Source organism: Galeopterus variegatus, unplaced genomic scaffold, assembly GCF_000696425.1.
Source record: "Galeopterus variegatus unplaced genomic scaffold, G_variegatus-3.0.2 Scaffold1924, whole genome shotgun sequence".
NCBI classification, from domain to species: Eukaryota; Metazoa; Chordata; class Mammalia; order Dermoptera; family Cynocephalidae; genus Galeopterus; species Galeopterus variegatus.
In genome coordinates, this window is record NW_007728035.1 from 198,626 (window position 1) to 218,604 (window position 19,979).

The following is a 19,979-nucleotide window of genomic DNA, read 5'->3' on the forward strand; positions in this document are numbered from 1 at the left end:
CGGTAGAGCGCGCAACTCTTCGCAGCCCAGCGGCCTCTGCTCCCCCCTGCGCCTCCGCCTCCTTCTCCGCCGCCGCCGCCTGACCATTTGTGTCAATCCCTCAACTCGCTCCCTCTCCTCTCCCTCGCGCGCCCTCGGACCGGTTTCCAGGCGCCCCGCAGTCTGTCTTTCACCAGGAGGGAGGAGCCTTGAAACCGACTCGGAACTGGAGGTTCAGGGACCGTCGCCCAATCGCGGCACCGGCTTCCCGGCGCAAAGGGAGCCCGCCGCTTACTTGCCTGAGCGAAAGCCGGCGGCGGGCGGGAGGAGGAGGAGGCGGGAGGAGGAGGAGGAAACAGTGGTGGTGGCAGAGGCACCACTCGGGCACAAAGAGTGGGTTTGCTATGAAGAGGGACAGGCTTGGTTGCTTTTGCTTTTGCGGAAGAAAGGGCGAGGACAAGTAGAATGGTCCCATATGCTGCTGGAGATAATGAATAGGAGTCGGAGCACCGCGGGACTTAGCTTTTCTTTTATCCATTTTCATGTTTAAAAATCCTGCTCTTAAGGCTGGTTACAAACAGCAAACCGAGAGCTGCGATCAGAACAGACGCCTTTGAGTTGAGGAGCGCACGGTTTCCTTTGAGTTTGTGTCTGTCGAGGTTTTGTTTAAAATATTACTCTGATAAATCCTAGAGCTCGCAGCCTGGGCTTGGCGGGCTTCGGACGCGCCATTTCCCCGGAGGAGAAGTTCACGGGATCGCTGTCAAATGAAGAAAAACAACAGCAAAACATAAACACAAACTTTGATGCAATTTAAAAAGCAAAGCCAGATGCGCCTTCCGCTACTATCATTCTTCTTGTCGTCAAACTCCTTTTGTCTCCTCTTTAATCAAGTCAGAAACAGAAGCAAAGAAAAACAATCCATTACATTTTTAGAGAGAAAAACTTGAGAACCCGACGAGGGAGGCTGGAGGGGCGCCTCTTGGGAAGCGTCTTAGCTGCTCAAGATCCCAAAGGGGGCGCCCGCCGTGGCTGCGCTCGCCGGCACCCTGGGCCCTCGGGGAGCTTCTGTGAGCCTTCCTAAACCCTAGGGACACCCACGGCTGGAGGGGAACTCCTGGGACCTGGGCCATTCACGTTCCACAGGCTGGGCTGCAGCATGTTTTTTCACCCCTATACAAAGCTGGAGACACCACTTTAAAAAACAAAACAAACAAAACCAAAACCGGAGTCTGAAAGCAAAAAGCAAACTGCACATTCCCTTAATTCCAAAACAAAACAATCCGTCTGAGCAGATGCACATTCTTGTTTTCCATGTAAGATTATTTTAAACGATGGTTTAACTACGTGACTCAGTTTTATCAATGAAGTGCCATTGTTTTATCAATTCTACCAATTATTTTCTATCATTCATTTATCCATTCATTTTTAAAATAGATACTTGCCAAGCACCCATTATGCTATAAGCGCCGTCTGAGCTCCTACGGTAGGAAGATGAAGGAGCCATGGTCCAGCCTTAGAGGAGGGCGTAGTACAGAGGGGCACAGAAATGTCAACCAGTTATCATAATGTCCACCCCGGGGCTGAAAGGGCATAAAAGTGAGAAGGTTCTGATGGAGAGGTAGGTAGAAGGTGCAAAAAGCACAACTTCCAAAGTGCTTTAAATTGCTGAAGGGTGCAGGGGGGGGTGAGTGTGGCTGGGACATTATGGAGGTAGTAGGAGAAAAGGTTTTAATTCATACTAAAAAGTTTGGTGAATTATATAGACAACGGAGCTATTGAAGGCCACTTTTTCCCACGTCAGCAGGGAGTGGCTTCAGGATGACTGTGAAAGAGGGAACCTGGGGCAAGCTGTCATTGGGAAGCTTTAACATTCCTCTACACATAAAGGTCACTACTTAAGATGGGTGTTACTTGTACTACATACTAACAAGGCTCTGTGAATTTCATCACATTGCATGTTGGTGTCTCTAAAGAATGTGCAGTCTTACCTTTTCCTCTTAAAGCAAAATGACATCTATTTGTCTCAGATACATACATTATTTTTCAAATATTCATAGAGGCAGTAAATTCATAAAATACAAGGGTACTTAGAAAAGCTCATGAAAAAATACAATTGAAAGGTAATACAAATCTATGAACTTTCTGGAGAAACTTTATATTTGTTTAAAAATATTTATGATTCCTAGTATTTTTTTTTAAAGCCACAGGTACTAAATGCACAATAGGTATCATATGTGAATATGTGTGTGTTAGTGTAGGCCATAATTCATGGCACAGTTTGATATTGAAAAGAAGGTCGGGAAGCACAGATGCTCTCCGAGGTCCTTTGAGCACTCACATTCAGTAACTCTTCATTTTGCCCTCCAGCATCCTGGACCACAGGCTCGCAGGGACACTTTTACTCTAGCCTTCCACTCTGATGCTTATTCTTCTGCTCATAGTATGCCATGCATAGGAACTCTACAAAGCCATATCTCTTCTATCACTCCTCTCTTGTAAATACTTACCTGTGTTGTGTTCCATTCTCTCAATATCATTCCAGGTGACTGGGCTAGGCAAAAAGTGAATATATTCTAATGTATTAATTACCAAGAAGCATTACATGCACTAAGCATCCACCACCACCATTACCCCAAATCCTTCCCTTTCTCCCTCACGCAGATATGGCACAGGAAATATGGCAACACACACTCAGTTCTGTTTCTCAGCATAAGTTGACACTCTCCCGCTTCAAAAGTTGTTCTATTGAAATTCTTGAATTTGTTTCATCTTCTTCTGAACAGTGAAGTTTATTAGGGAGGGGGCTCATCAGTGCAGCCACAATTAAAAAGAAGAGGAAAATGTTTCATTCTTACCAGGTCACAGAACTGGAAGGAACCAAAGACACTATCTAGGAAACAGTCTTCTCCAATCTACAATGAAGAATATCCAGTCCAGAAATGTTAAGGCATGGCTCAAGTTAAATGGCCTTGTTTGACTTGAATTTCATTAGATGCTTATTTTAATCCTTTCTATATTCTTTTGAGTAGCTATGGTCCTTTTTATTTCTTTTTTAAAAAGTCAGCTTTTGGTAGAAGTTCTCTTTCAATACATCGTGTAGAAAAAGACTTTACGATTTCTAAAAAATCATTTTCTGAGAGTTGTCTTCCAAAGTTTAAAAACCCAGCAAACTTGATTTTCTATTTATTTATTATACTGATATAATAGTTCATTTATCAAACCTATGCAATGCAGAGCAAGCTGTTAAAGTCAGAAACAATAGAAAGTTGTAACCACCAACAACTAATGTTATGGAAGGAAGTCTTTGGGGGAGGTGATGAAGGTCGTGGAAAACAATATATTAGAAGAGAAATATGAGCAGCATACTTTAGCCTAAAATATATTATTTTCTCAGAGTGTGGAAAGGTTTTATTCAGATCCATGGATAAAAGTTACTAAGTAAGTATGAACTATTATGAACTTAGTAATAAAATATTTCAATTAGGTCAAAACTATGAACATAACCCAATTTCTCCTTGATATCGGTTTATCAAGCATCAGACTCAGTTGAGTTTTCCTATATCAAAGTTCTTGTTTTATCAGGCCTTCCTGAATCTTCTGAAGTTTCTCCAGACTGCTTATATTGGGTTGCAGTGGATAATGACCAGGGATAGAGATCCAGTTCCAATTACATACAGTTGAGCGTACATGGACACACAGCATTTGGGAGAATGCTCCAAGTAATCTGAGGGAACTTAGCCTTTCAGGTGAGTTGTTTTGTTGCTGGCTTATGGGTGACAAGCTTGAATTGTCTTTGTTGAATAATGTGGGTTAAAACTGTATTTCTGAGCACCTACCATGTGTACTTGGCATTGCTTTACACTATGTGTATACATGTTGTATCGCTTAAACTGTACTTGGCAGCAAGTACTAATTATTGTCTCCTTTTAATAGATGAAGAATCTAAGGCTCAAAGTAGTTAAATAATTTGTGTAAGATCCCATAGTCAGTAAGTGGCTGAGTAGGCTTATGTCTGACCAAAGTCCATGGACTTCCATTGAGTAACATTATGTGAACATGTCCACTCCTAAAAATTATAGAGGAAAAGGTGGTTTCTGGGTGCACATTATGGTGATTTTTCAGTATCTAACATAGTTTTTTATACCAGAATATATGTGGTAGGGGTATAAACGTTGGGATTCACTGATGAGTTAAACCAGCGTTTTCCGAATTGTATTCTATGAAATATGGTATCTTCTTCAAGGATGTTCTGTGAAATTAATTTGCTCAAATAAGTTTGGGGAAAGGCCATACTGTATATATTTATTGAAGATTCATGTTATCTTAATAAAATCTCTGAAAAGTGCTGAGGTAAAGAACTCTTTTAAAACTTTGTGTTATCTAGAGTTCCCACATTTGAAATATACATATATACACACACACTTGGAATACACACACACACATATATACACAGAAATATATAATATATCAGTATTTTGCTTCACATTGGTGCTCTGGAATACTGTTTCAGAAATGCTGGATTAGACCTAATATATTGTGAAGTTATATTTTATAAGGTTAGACTCTCAACTCTGTATCACTTTTGCATGTCAAGAAAAGAAAGTGAGAGCTTGGCCTACTATGCTTTGAGTTCCTGACTCTTCTTAACTTCCTAGTGAAGGGATGTTGATTGCTGAGGGAGCTGATGGTAATGGAGGAAGCTCAGACTATACTATTCCTTTCTGGGCGGCATCACCTAGGAGTCTATTATATAGTCTTTGTAGAGACACATCAGGCGTAACTCTGCCTAAGCTTTCAACATAGATCTCTACCTTGTTTCTTCTTGAATTTCCAACCCAGAATTTCTGCACAAGCTAATTCTTATCTTCCCAAATGTCTGTATTCTTTTGCAACAATTTTAAAAATAAATCTCTTCTTTCTTCATTTTTTTTCTTCATTCCTACACAAATTTGTTCTTGACATTGGTGACATAGTTCTTGCATTCACTCACACACAGAGCCTCAACTTATAGACTCTATTTGAAAGGTCGCTTCTTTAAAAATATATATATTTAGGGCCGGCCCGGTGGCGCACTGGATAGTGCGCCGCTTGGGAAGCGCGGCAGCGCTCCCGTCCGAGGGTTCGGATCCCACGTACAGACCGGCTCCCGCTCACTGGCTGAGCGAGGCGCGGGAGCAACACCGAGGCTTGCGATCCCGTCGCCGGTCCCCGGTCCAGTACGGGGGCAACACTGAGGGTTGCAATCCGTTGCCGGACACGGAAAAAAGACAAAAAAAAAAAAATATATATATATATTATATATATTTAGCTTTCCATAAAACAACTTATTGAAAGAGATTGTCAGTGTGATTATCTTGACTTTTATCTTATAGGGTACTTATAGATGATTCATATTAAGATCCTAAACTAATTTATCATTTGATAGCCAGCCATAATTTGTTAGAATTTACATTTCATGGTAAACCTTAAAGGTTCAATATAGGTGGGTGTATTTAGTAGATCTAAATGTGAATTATGGATTACTTGCACACAAATCTCACAAAATAAATTTTTTAAAAAATAGAAGTATGAAAGGAAAAAAATCATCACTGTTTACCAACAAGGTAGGATAATATCCCAACCTTTCTTGTAATTCAAATATTAAACTATAGAAGGAGGTTTTGCTAAATGCGTTAATTGAATATCAGTTTCCCAAAAAGACTGCATATAAACAGCTATCTCATGACTCTGCTTTAATTAGTTCTGTTGTCAATGTGCAATTGGAAAGTGTATACAACCTGGAAAAACTTTGCGAACATACAGGCATTTATACTAGATTGAGAATGTAGTCCTCTGTGAGACCCTGAGAACGAAATATAGATGATCCCTTGTAAATTAAAACCTTATGCCTCATGTGCTGAAAGAAACCTCTCTGATTGGCTAAGATGTAGGGAGCTGAGTATGCAATCAGTTTGGTGCAGAAAGAAGTTTTTAAGAGAGCTAATAAAACTTGTGCTTCTGTAAGTGAGCATTTCTGCTCTCCCTTCTGGATAACAGACGTGTTTTGTGTATGGGGGAAATAATGTTATATATCTTTCAAAATCACATTCTGATCAAATTGTTTCCTTTTTGTTTATTTCTTTCTTACTTTAACCAGAATTTTCTGACTGAACCTTAACAGGAAAGTCAATCCACGGTTTCTAAAGTGTTGGTACAAATTCTTCTTAAAATAATGTCTTTGGAATTATGATTAAGTACAAAGTGAGCATGCATCAGGCATTTTCATGTCAGTTATGACAATACTTCTTTGTCAAGGGTAAAGAAAGCACTGGGCCATTTGTGCTTTACTAGAAATCAAAGGCTGAAGAGATACCAATACTTAAAAAAGAAAAAGAAAAGGACATTTTTCCCCATCCCACATGAAAGTTATCATATCATAGTACCTGACTTAACCTTCACAACAACTCTGATGCAGGTAGCAGGATGATCACCCTCATTCAAGACACAGAAATGGAGCCTTAAGAACTTAGCTTGCTCACACAGCCTGTCAGTGGGAGAAGGAGGATTCAGATTCAGCTACCACACGTATTACCACAGCTGCCAAGGGAAACAAGACACATGCCATAGCTTTTGTAACCTAGTTAAAGAAGGCTCATTAGGAAATACAAAATTCTTCCAAAAATGTAGCTCTAAGATAGTCATTTGGATCTTCTAATGTAAAGGATATCAAATACCATCAGGGCAGTGTCAGAAGGCCATTTCTTACACCTAACCATGGTAAAAATCAGACCATAATGATGAATCAGTCTTATTTGGGGAAAAGTGTTTCTGTAGGCAGGCAAAGCAATACACTTAATATGTAGCTTTTCTATCCAAGTTGAACCAGGGGCAGACCTTTAGGGGATGTGCTTACCATCCTCACATTTATTCTGCACCTGAAGAAAGGCCTGGACATGGGAGTATTCTTCAGTGCGGGGTAAAAGGCATTGTCGTTTCTTCATTTTATTTATTTATTTTTTTTGGCAGCTGGCTGGTATGGGGATCCAAACCCTGGACCTTAGTGTTATCTGCACCGTGCTCTACCAAGTGAGCAAACCAGCCATAGCCCTCATTGCCATTTTTTTTTTTTTTTAAATCATGGAGAGTTTTCCTTGCTTTACTGAGCTTCAGTTTCCTCATTTATAAAATACAGTGACAATCTAATAGGTATTGTTTATCTTGCTGACTTTAATATATTGTGATTCTGACCACAACAAAGAGGTTTATGTGTTTACATTTAGCAGTCAGAGTATTAATCATTAGGCAAGTGCATTTGGTAAAACTGCCTCAGCACATTGATTCCAGGAATTTCTGCATTATTGATCTGATAGGATGGAATGCAATCGGGGTTCATTTAAACCAAGGGCTTTTATTTTCAGCTCCCATTTCCCCTCAGTTCTCTCATGAACAGAAGTAAGGGAATGTCTGTGTACATGGGCTACTGTGCTTTCCCTAGAGGCGTTTTGATCTGTGGAGTTCATATGGCATTCTGTTTGTTGCAGGCCCTTCAAATTAACACAAACATTTAGCTTAGAAAGTAAACTTTGCAATCATTAGAAACTACCTATGTATTTGAAAAATATGCATGTAGATAAAGACTGGGTCTGATAATTTTGATATAGTTAAATTTTCCCTTTTTATCTCATTATTACCCCCACATCCATTATTTTCTAAACATTCCATATTCCCACTTCTGTGTAACAAGCCACCCCAAATTTAGTGGCATAAAATTAGGGCTATTCTATTATGCTTATGATAAATGGGGTCAGAATGTGGACAGAGACAGTGGGAATGACTTGTCTGTCCTCCACAAAGTCTGGAAACTCAGTCAGGCAGTTGAGGGCTAGAATAGTTGGGGCTGGAGAATCCACTTCCGAAATGCCTGACCCCTTGGCAGGGCTGGCTAAACTCTGATAGGACTGTCAGCCAGAGTGCTTACAAGTGATCTCTCCAGCATGGGAGCCTCAGGGTAGCCATGAACTTCTTACATGGTGGCTCACTGTTCCAGCAAACAATGCAGAAGCTGGGAGTTCTTCATGACATCTTGGAAGTTACACAGTGCCACTTCCAACCTATTCTAATGGTCAATGCAGTGACAATGTGACCAGATGCAAGCGAAGGGGACATAGACACCCCCTCAATGGGAGCAGGGTCAAATAATTTGTAGCAATTTTTAAAAACTGCCGCACTAAGAAATCTGAATTTATAAAATAATTTTATGTTATATAAAAGGTTAAAAATAGCTGTAATAATAACATTTATGGAGTACTTACTACGTGCTAGTTAATTCTCACCTTAGTTCTATGAGGGATGTCCTATTATTATCTTCATCTCACAGAAGAAGAAATTGAGGCTTAGAGACTGTCTGGCTATAGTGTATAGGAGCTTAACCACTGGTCTACATAGCTATCTAGAGTACAGTCTTTTAAGAATTGTCAAACAAAATTTTTAAAGGTATGGGCCCTTACCAAATGTTAGGAAATGTTTTGAAAAAAAATTGTTATTAAAACAGATTTGATTGAACAAAATGTCTCACCTCTACACAGACACCTGTACTTTGGCAGAGTATTTTCCAGACAAGATTGGGCAAGCTGGAACTGGCAGAGCTGGAACCTTCCCCCAGAAGAATGGGATGAGTCACAAACCCCAAGGGTTACCGTATTGTGACTACTGGGAAGTCAGTCTTTTGTCCTTGAGTCTTAGTTGGATTTCATTCCATAGTTCAAAAGTGGTTTTGCATCCAGAATTTTGCATATCCTAATTCAAAGTTGTTTCATCTTTTGGGGCAATTAGAAAGTAGATGGCTAAAGCACAGAAATACAAAGCTCTCATTTCTTGAACTCAATTTTCACGCATCTGACCAAGTCATCTAGCAGGTTCATGTCCTACAAAAAATATAAAATTACAAAGAGACACACCTCTGTGATGAATAAAAAAACCTGTGTCCTGCAGGAGCCCTGCTTCTTACTAAAATACCTCAGCATCCAGCTAAGAAAGTGTAGCCCTTGTGATGCCAGCCCAGCTGTGGAAGTACTAAGGGCTTGGGGAGTAGGAAACAACCCCAGAGTTTTGTGGCTTTAGAACCAATCTGGACACTGAAATTTCAACTCTGACAGCCCTTATTTCCAGTTTACTTCATATGTAGGGATTGGGGTAGTCAGGAAATGGGATTAGCTCTTTGTGCTGCAAATGGCTGTCATGGCGGCTCTGTGCTCACACTTTGGCCACCAGAGACTGTGCCAGTGTTGTTCCTGCTGCACACCTGCCCTCCCATCAGTCGGTCTGTGATGAGCCACACAGCCCTGCAGCGTCCACTGCTTCCCAGAGCTACCATCCTCCCCTCCTGCACTGAGATTTTCCTGTCTATGGTAAGAAAGTTCATTCAGCCAATCTTGTCATCCAAAGGTAGACAGGGTCTTTGCACTTTACTCTTTCTGCCATCAAATAATATAGGATGTTTCCCAAAGGTTGAGCTATGTGACTACCTGAAAAATTTAATCAAAGGTTTCAATTCAAAGCATTTCTCACCAACATGAAATCCAAACCCATGATGGTCCTGCGGTCCAGCCATAGTGAATTCTCATTCTTTCCCAGGCACTTCACGAAGAGCTGCGTTTGTCTTGTATTTCCATCTATTCATTTAATCACCAAATATTTATGGAATGCCAACCACGTGCCAGCCACTCTTCTTGTTGCTGAAGATACAACACCAAACAAGGCAGACACCTTCCTTGTCTCCACAGAGCTTTCAGAACAAATATTTATACCATTCATTCATATATGCATGCATGAGTGCATTCCAGTTGGTAGAAATGGTGTTAAGTCTTTTTGTTGGGAGTTATAGACAACTCTGGATAGCTTCATCAAAGAAAGGAATGCATGGGAAAGACATGGACATGTCTAACAGGATCCAAGGAAGAGATAAACATGTATAATAACCAAATTAGCTCTATCTCTTTGGCAGGAGTTTATGAATCTTCCTTCTGATATGCTTCATTAATGTGGCTTAGTTATCAACAACTCCAAGTCTTTCTGTTCAACAGGAAATGTCATTGGTCCAACTTGAGTGTAATGTCTGCCCTTGGACTGACTGATCTGAGGCAGGGATGCTGATCTTAAGGACAGACACGGCTGTTGGGAGCCACCCTCAAGTAACAGGGTAAGGCCCCAGAGAAGAGATCAGCCAGCCTTTGCAAATTGTTTATACAATAGAAGTAGGAATTGTCCCAAAAGCCTATGACCTAATTTGAGAAGGGAATAGGATCAAAGAAAATTTCACTATGGATGAAAAATATAATCTCATCACCTGAAGGATGAAGAGGAATTAGCTAAGTTAAAAGCATGGGAAGGAGAGAGAGTGGGACATAATGGTCAACAGATATGGTGTCTGCACTCAGAGGCAAGAAAAAATAATACATGTTTGAGGACCAGTGAGAAGCCTGGATTATAGCCAAGGGCATATCTTAACTCTAGTGGACTGGAGGCCTTATCTCAAACCCCTCATCCTTTTTTATCAGCTCTCCCAGGAAGCCAGCGGACTTGTTATGGCCAGTTAGGACATTCCCAAGTTCCTGGGTAGGGCATACAGAGTAGGCTTTTCTTTAGTGTTAGTAAAAAAGTAGTTGACACCTCTGATTTATGGTTGGTTTTGCCTTCCACAAATACTCCTCTTCTTTGGGGAAATATATTGGCTTTTCTTTTTGGAAAAAAAAAGGTTGATTTAAATTCACTTCACCTACTTTCTCTAGGTTTCATAGATATGCCACCTGATCTTTATATCTATAAAACAGAACTATATAAATTCTACCTGAATTTTAAGTAGTTTTTAAAGCAGCTCTTGCATTTTAAGAGTCTATAAAATTATTTTCTATTAACCTAAGGCCAGAAATTGAGCCTTTTTGTTCCTTTGGAGAAACAGTAACTATTAGGAGTTGCATAATATGAGATTCTGACTCAGATTTATTAATACTTTAAGGAATAATTTCAAATAGATATTATGATGACTGTGGTGATTTGAGCTGAGCAAATGTCAAAGTCTGTGGTGGATTAAAGATGGCTAAAAATTCCTTGCCACTTCTCCCGTCAAGAGATGGGGGTTTATTTCCCCTGTGTTTGAATTTAGGTTGGCCTTGAGACTTACTTTGTGCTCTGGTAAGAAGGAGAAGGAAGTGATACTGTGCTGGTGCCAGGCCTAAGCCTTCAAAAGACAGGCAGCTTCCAATATTGTGCTCCTGAGAGCCAGCTGCCATGCCGTCAGGAAGCTCCAGTAGACTACTGAAGGATAAGAGGGCATGGAAGGTCCTGGAGTGTGAGAGGCCATCTTGTGAATACCAGCACCAGCCAAGCTCCAAGCTTAGAGCACCTCCTGAATGACCTTACTTATACCTTGGGAGAGCAGAGAAACTGCTCAGCTGAGCCCAGTCAACCCACAGAATTGTAAGACATAATATATTTTTGTTGTTTTAAGCTATTCGGCTTTGGGGTTGTTTGTTATGCAGCAATTGACACTGCGGCAGTTTCCATGTGGATTTCTTTTCCATTTCTTTAGGAGAATTTGGATTTTTTTGTTGTTGTTGTTGTTGTTAGGTTTTGGTGTGTGTGTATGAGTGTTTGTGTGTGTGTGTGTGTGTGTTTTAGCATTTTTTGTTTTACTAATTCTTTAAAAAATTGTTTTACTAATAATTAATTCCAAAAATCATACAGCAAAAAAATAAATCTTCTTATCCCTTTATTTAATCACCCAGTTCTACTCCTAAAGGCAACCACTTTTGGCAGTTGCTTAGGCACATACATATATATTGTCTTTTTTTCATTTTTTTCTTTTTACATGCAGATGGTAAGTTACTATACACATGGTTCTATACCTTCCCCAAATCACCAATGTATTTTGAAGGTAGTTCCATACTCTACGCACATAAGGCTGCCTCATTCTTTTTAATGACTACATAAAATTCTTTTGCATGATGTAACACAGTTTATCTAACCAGTCTCCTATTCATTATTAGTTTGTTTTTAATCATTTACTTAAAATAATGCTTCAGTAAATGGCTTTGTATCTATATCATTCTGTACATATGCAAGTACATGAATACATACCTAGAAATGACCAATCCTTTGTTGGTCCAAAGGTTACGTATGTTTTTAATTTGATAGCTGATACCAAATTATCCTTCATGTAAGTTGTACCAAATTATACTCCCACCAGCAAAAGGTGAGAATGCCTGTATCCCTACACATTTAGGCCAAATTCTTTCATTGTTTTATATAGTTTTACAGTTGATTCTCTAAGATATTCTGATAATTATAATTTTATCTATTTCCTTTGTATTTTTTATTTCGTTTCTTTCTCTTGTGTAATTGTTTTGCTAGTACTTCCGGAATAATATTAAACAATACTGGTGATAGTGAGCTAATTGTCCTGTTCTTGATCTAATGTGAATACTTATTACTATTTTTCCACTAAGATTAAATCTGGGAAAAAAATAAAGCTGACATTTGGTATGAGAGAGATATTTATTTTATCATGTTAAGGAAACAGTGTTCTCCTATTACCTCCTACAGCACAGAGTTGTTATCAAGAAAGGATGTTAAATTTTATCAAATTTCAGCATCTATGGAGTAGTAATAAGAGTTTGTCTCCTCCAATCTGTGAATTATATTAGTAGGTTTCCTATACTGTGCTGTACTTCCATTCTTAGAGTAAACCTCATACACTTGGTCATGGTATATTAGTCTTTTGATATTTTGCTGGTTCCTAGGTGCTAGAATTTTTATTTGGGACATTGTATTTTTGTTTATAAATGAAACTGGTCTGTTGTTTAAAAGGAAACTCGATAAGGAACTATTCCATCAGACACAAAAGTAGTGATAGTGTGAATGGACAAATCACCAAATGGAAAATTCTAGAACATAGAAAAGATGCTAAGGACAAGGGAAGGAGGCCACCTCTCCCATGAAAGAGGAACGGGGGTGGGAGGGTGATGGTGGAGAAAATCCATGAAATCCCAAGGTGGCATGGAGGAAAACCAAAGCAGCTGACATGAGATGACGATTGGATCCCAGTCAGTGGAGGTAGAGATCTTATGCAGAGGAGGAGGGAAGTTGATGCCTGCAATAACGACCTGTTGGGAGAGATATCAGTCCACATATATAATAAATAGGCAGGCTACGTGTAAAAATATCTTAAATCATAAATGGTGACTCAGGGCAATTGTGCCAGCAATTGGAAGCAAAAATAATCAATTTTCTCTAGAAAACACTTAATAGAGAAAGTAAAAGTGGGTAAATTTGACCTCCGTGGTCCAATCCTTAGCCCATGTGTTATTCATATACGAGTGGACTGCCTTCTCATTCCTTTAGTGGAATGAACTCTCCAGCACAGTGTCTATAACTAGAGAAGGGACACATCTCTGGAACAAGGGAAATGGCTCTTCTTGGGACTTAGATCATCCTTTCACTCCCACAGTTGTCAGTGTCTGGGCAATCAAGCAAGTACAAGTCCCAGGCCGGGTGGAAGCGGCCATCTGGAAGCCCTTCTGCTTTTGATGACCCTGGAAAGCCTATTTTATGTTCTCTCACAGGGGAAGGGAACTGAACCTGGAAACCATTATATGTTCTGTCCTGAATGCCTGCAACCCTAGGAGGAATCACTGTGACTTTTATTTGTTTAAATGTCTTGATTTTAGCAATGATATCACCAGAAGCTATTAAGTTTAATGAGATGAGATAATTTACAGGGTTTATTAATATGACACTAGACATATTCTGCTCCTGCAGTTCATTAGCTGGGTGACTTTGGACAAGTTTATTTAATGACGGGGAGTCTCAGTTTTCTCATCTGTAAAATGGCTGTCATAAAAATAGCTTCCCTGATTACCTCACCGGGCTGGTGTGTAAGGATCAAATGAGATAATGAATATATATAGCACTTAGAAAACACTCTCCAAACATAAGGTATCTTGCATAAGTCACCATAAAAAATATCTTTGCTTACTATAACAGCTCATCCCAATTCTGAGGCAAACTGGTGAGAGAATATTGCTCTTCTTTTTTCCCCAAAGCACAAATGAAGAATGTCCTTTCTTCTATACTTTTACGAGGATTTTGAATGGAATAGATTGATGAGTTGCTGAGCTTCTGATACTCTCTTCTGAAACTGTCTTTTCCAGTTACTCTTCTAGAATACCAGCTGGTTATCACCTGGAGTAGAAGCACAGTCAGAGGGGACAGGATCACTAGCTGAATGGGGAGATTCTGCCTGGAATAGGGTTAAGAAACTAACCATTGACAGGAAAAAAAACTTTGACTGGCCTAAGAGAGAAAGAGGACATTTTCAACAAATAGTAATTAAAAACCTAATGACTTCCGAATATTCCCGTGAAAGGCATAAAGTTAGGGAACAGACTATGTGGATTTGAATCTCAACTCTGCCATTTACCAGCTGTGGGACCTTAGGCAAGCTCCCTAACTTCTCCATGCTTTAGTTTCCTTACCTGCACAATAAGGAATGCAAGGGTACCTCCTTCATAGGGTTATTACAAGGATTAAATAAGTTAATATTTTTACTAAGCACTTAGAAGAGTCCTGGCACATGCAAATGCTATATAAAGATTTATTAAATAAGATATCAGGTGGATGGTATTTAGTATGTCAGATTCTGGAATTAAACCTCTATTAAACATAGAGTTTTGCTAATTAGGTGCACATCATTGATTCCACACTGAATGCAAAGTTTAAAGAGTTTGTGAGTTTACAGACCTAAATGTAAATATTTTCAAAGACATTTTCAGTGCTCAGTGTAAAAACCACACACGAACACCTTAAAGATAGTTTTTTACACAACATCAACTCAGGTTTGAGATCTGTGATCTCAGATGTGATCTCAGACCGGACAATCCATTTAACCTCTTCACGCTTCAGCTGCTCTCTCTGTAGAAATGCAATAAAAAGGCTTGTTTTGCAAGGGTGTCATGAAGATGAAAATGAGATAATGTTTGTAAAATTTTCAGTTCTTGCCCTGAGAGGCGCCACCTAAATACAGATTGTAATTATTAGCATCATCTCATATCCATTAGGAGACTGGTTTGAATGCCATTATCTTATTAAATGACTAAAGCCAATCTTAGAAATTACAACGTTGGGAGATTGGATAGTGAGGAACATAATGCCAGACAGCTTCCTGCATGAGAGCGGTTGAGAAGGCACCATCAGACTCTGCTGTGCTAAAAGTCACTTGTAGCACTACCCAGATTATCCTAGGATAGAGCCTAAGAGGAGAACTTAAACACTTTGCAAATATGGCTCTCTTGGGGTTACCGTCTGATTCATGAGCATTACCAAGTCCACAGGAATCTGGAGCAGGAAGATTTGGAGCGTGAGTTTCCTACCCAAAGTTCATCAGCCGCATTGGCTGAACAAAGCTCTTCGGAGTGGTTTAAAATTTTGTGGAACTCAATGACTTTAATCTTCTCTTGCTTGTTCCAGGTTTACATGGGATAGACAGTAGCTAACAAATGTTCAGAGAATACATTAATAAACTGAGAGAGGCAGAAGATCTTTCTACAAAATTCTACTATTTCTAGGGGGCAGAATACGGGGGGATACCAAAATGGGAGATACATAAAGTTGGTGATAAGTAAGGTGATTTTAGGTGGTACACAGATGAATATTATATACATACACATACACACTTATACACACACACAAATATACGTGTGTGTGTGTGTGCGTGTGTGTGTATAAAAGTTAAATATAGGGCATAACACCTGTGCATTCATGAATATTATTGCTTAGGACAAAGAAAAATAGTTGGCAGTTAAAAAAGATGGTTGGCATTAAGGAAAAATGTACTTGACTTAAAGAAAAAGATTAGGTAATTAATAGTAATATAAAATAATACTGCAGTTTTAAAGCAAAAATCACAACTAAAGTTTAGGAAACACCATCTTAGAAGAAAGACGAAAGCCTGTGTTCCTTGTTTTCACATTTCTGAGTATGGGATTTAGATTCCAGTGCAGAATTTAGAGAACGATGATTTCTTCATCTGGATTGATCACAACTGTTTGTAAAGCACTTTTACATGCTTTCACTTTTTTTCAGGTCAGGCCTAATTGTTTCTGTTTAATAGATGAGGAAACAGACTAAGAGTCCTTGAAGAGTTGTGCAATAACAAGCTGGCCAGTGAATAAAAATCTGCATATGTTGTAATACTGCTTAGGGAAAAGAAACATATGCTAAGTGGTTTTCACAAAGAGAACTGTTTACTGCAACCAGTCGTCCTTCATTTAACTCCTTGAGAACCCACATTAGTAACGGTGGTCCTGTTTATCCAAGGTCTTTCATCTACCTTGTGCTAAGCGCTGAAAATATGTTGTTAGTGTTTAAGGATCTGGAGATTTCACCTAAAAATCCAGTGCCTGGCTTCACTTAAAACCATGTGAAGGTCAGGCAAGACCAAGTCTGGGGTCCTGCTTTGTTAGGCTGGAGCTGTGTGCTCTCCAGCCTGACATGGCCCTTCGCTGGGCTCACATCTCTTTTGCTCATTTCGTTTTGCAGAGCCCAGGTGCAGAGAGCAACCTAGGCAAGTCATCAGCTCTCCCTAAGGAATGACAAAAATGATCACAACAGACTAACGTGTGAAAAACCCAGGGTGGAGAAAACCATATTTTCATAGAACCTAAGGTTAAATATTAAAATAAATAATATTGATCATGTTGCCTGCAAAATATTTTTACTCCTTTGGCTGTTAACAAAATTCTGGCATATTATTTGCCATCCACAGCACAACTTGGAGAAATAGATTAGGCAGGGATTATTATGCACATTTTACTGATTATGAAATTGTCCAAAACAGAAAGAAGCTTCCTAGAAGCGGAGCCTGAGACAGGGATTAGGTGCAGGTGATTTCTTGAGAAAGTGCTTTACAAGAAAATCCTGGCAGGGAAAGAGTGAACTAGGAAAGGGAAGAGAAAGGATGTGGTCTCAGGGCAAGTACAGCCTTGGCCTGGACCATGGGGAAGGGTTCTGCAGCATTCACCACACCACAGAATTGCTCTCTCTTGAGGCCAGAGTGTCTGCCTTTTGTATCCCTTATTGATCAGTCATTTTCTGTGGCCTTCCCCCACAAACTTCATCGGTGAGATGGCTCCTCTACTAGCTCAGGGAAATTTTCCCAGAAGTAGGGGCATCTGTTGACCTTCAGCAGCCAACACTCAAAGCAGCTGGGGGAAGGTTCACTGGCCCAGCAAATGGCATGGGGTTGAGGAGAACACCACAACAGCATCTTCCTTAAATACTGAACACACAGTTACTCACAGGGTGAGCACTTTCTACTCCAGCAGGGTGCACACACACACACACACACACACTCACACTCTGTACACACTGTGTTTCAGAAGATGGCAATTTCAGAAAATACATAAAGCTTCCTTCCCAAACCAGAAAGGTCTCAGTCTACATTTTGAGGATTTGAGAGAAAATGGTCCCACCTTTATAAAATCCAATTTCACAGCTAATTCTGTGCAAACTATGGAAATATTGAAAATCGAAGTCTAAGATTTTTTAGATCAGTATACAGATAAAAATATACATATAGATATACATATATAGAATATATATTTATAGGTATATAATATATGTATGGATGTAAATATAGATGTAAGATCTGATTGTTAATGTTTGGCGAAAATATCTTGCCTCAGAAAATGGAAAAGATTTATGTTCAAAGAGTTTAGCAAACAAATTCCCCTTCAACCGAACCTACCCTCTTGGGATTTGTCATAAGAAGGAAGAAAGAATTTCTAAGAAATATCAGGTTGTCTTCTGGCATATTCTTACTTTGTTCTGAAACAATTTGCGCTAAGAAGCACATTTCATCAAGTATAGAAGTATAGGTTTTACAAACTGTGAATAAAAGAGAAAAAATGGAAAAGGAATCTAAGGTTGTATGAAACAGGGTTATATTTTTAACCATTAAAAATTCTGGATAAAGATTTTTACAGAATTCTCCTTATTAAAGGATTCTAACCATGTGTACATCCCTCATGATAGAGACTGTCAATATTAGCAATTGTGGCAAATTAGGGAGAAAATAAACAGGCAAAAGTCCAAAGTAAAATACAGTTGACTTTATTTCTTTTCATAACACCTTCCAGATATCACTCCAAAGCTATTATCATAACTGAATATTTTACATAATGGAAAGCACAGGCACCTCAGATCTCCTTCTGCATGACAAATGTTTAATTAGAAAAATAATAGGGTGGAAATGAAATTGGTATTTACTATGACTGGAACAGAGAATTGTTCTGGAGAAGAAAATTCAGTTTTAATTCACCAAAGGCCAAAAAAAAAAAAGGGAAAAAAGCAAGCAAAAAAGAAAAGAATCTTAAATGAACACTGAAAAAAATCAAAGACTAAAGTGTATGGCTTGTGCCTATAATTGGAATGGAATCCCTTTCTCTCTCTCTCTCTCTCTCTCTCTCTCTCTCTCTCTCACACACACACACACACACACACACACACACACACACACACACACATGCACACACACACACACCAAGGCCCAACACAATAAAAAAAAGTGATATGTGATATTAAAATTCTTAAATTGATAAAGTTCTTTTTAATTGCTTGTAAAAAAAGAAAAAAGTCAGGCCCTCTAAATGTTTCATTTCCATCAGATTAGATAAAGTGTATACCAAATTAGTGTATAGTCCAATTTTGCACTGCATTAGCAACCTAATTATAACTGTGAAATAATTCAGTGTTGAACCATATGCTAAAATATGGTAATTGCTATTGTATGGTTTTTAAAGGACTAGCTGCATTTTCCTGTGTCTTTTTGAGGCCTTGTTGGTGATTAGTTGCTTTTCGTCAGCAAGTCAGAGGCCATAAGGCTCTTCCTTATCACAAAATACTAGAGCTACAGTAATTCTCCCTCTTTGCGTTTATTTGCAAATTTCTTTAACAGGGTTACATCTTGTTATAGAAAAATTGGATAGGGTCCCGTACAAGTTGGGTTCTGAATCCTTTGTCCATCTCAGTTTTATTCTTCTGTGCGCTGGGGACTGTGTTGGGCTTCTTGTTATGTGATGGGCAACAATTGTCAAGATGCTTTGTGTTAAAGGGCAGTGTCCGGGTTTTATGAGCTGGTGTCCTTGGGTAGGACCAGCTGTCCTTAGGGGTGGACGTTCCAAACTCGGTGCTGTGTTGTAGGTAGATCTAGCAGCTGGTGCAGGAAACCAGTAGAAGAGGGTGGGTTATAAAGAGGCCATCAACCTGAACCCCACTTTCCTCAGCAACTCTTTCCCCCAACTCACTTGCAGCACCGCTTTGACGATGTTTGTGAACAGGGCCTGCTCTGGGCCAGGCTGACCAAAGTGTGAATATGGCTCCACCACTTTTTGACTACATAACCTTTGGCAAGTTTTTTAATCTCTCTAAGTCCCAGTTTCCTCATCTGTAAAACGGGGCTGTTAATAGTACCTATCTTACATATGTTGTGAAGAGTCAATGAAAAGATGAATTCAGGGGCTCCTATAGTCCCTGGCACCAGAGAGTACTCAATTCATGTTCATTTATTTTCTTACCATTATTGTTATTAATCTGATTTCATGTAATGCCTCCCTAAATCTTAAATAAAATTTTTTCATGATTTTTTTTCTTAGATGTGAGGCACATTTTTCAATAGGATAAAGTCTATTTTATCAAATCACATCATTAAATTGTTATTCCATCTCATCATATTAAAAGTTTAATGTTTTTTGAGCTGGTTGGTTAGCTCAGTTGGTTAGAGTACGGTGCTGGTAACACCAGCATCTGGGGTTCAATCCCTGTACCAGCTGGCAAAAAAAATTTTTTTTAAGTTTATTGTTTTTCTACCTCCTATTGACAGAAATTAATGTCATATAAATTTTTTTTTTTTTTTTTGTCTTTTTCCGTGTCCGGCAACGGATCGCAACCCTCAGTGTTGCCCCCGC

At 39.2% G+C, this 19,979-nt stretch overlaps 1 long non-coding RNA gene across 2 annotated transcripts in view; it reads left to right on the forward strand.

The window, feature by feature from the left end:
• Positions 1-1,430: 1,430 nt before the first annotated feature.
• Positions 1,431-19,979, forward strand: part of LOC103596056 — a 19,923-nt gene continuing 1,374 nt past the window's right edge. The window contains exons 1-3 of one of the 2 annotated variants that reach the window (XR_551019.1): positions 1,431-1,600; positions 3,565-3,728; positions 11,123-11,436. This is a non-coding gene — a long non-coding RNA (uncharacterized LOC103596056). The remainder of the gene's footprint in view (positions 1,601-3,564; positions 3,729-11,122; positions 11,437-19,979) is intronic. The other variant, XR_551020.1, reaches the window with a different exon arrangement.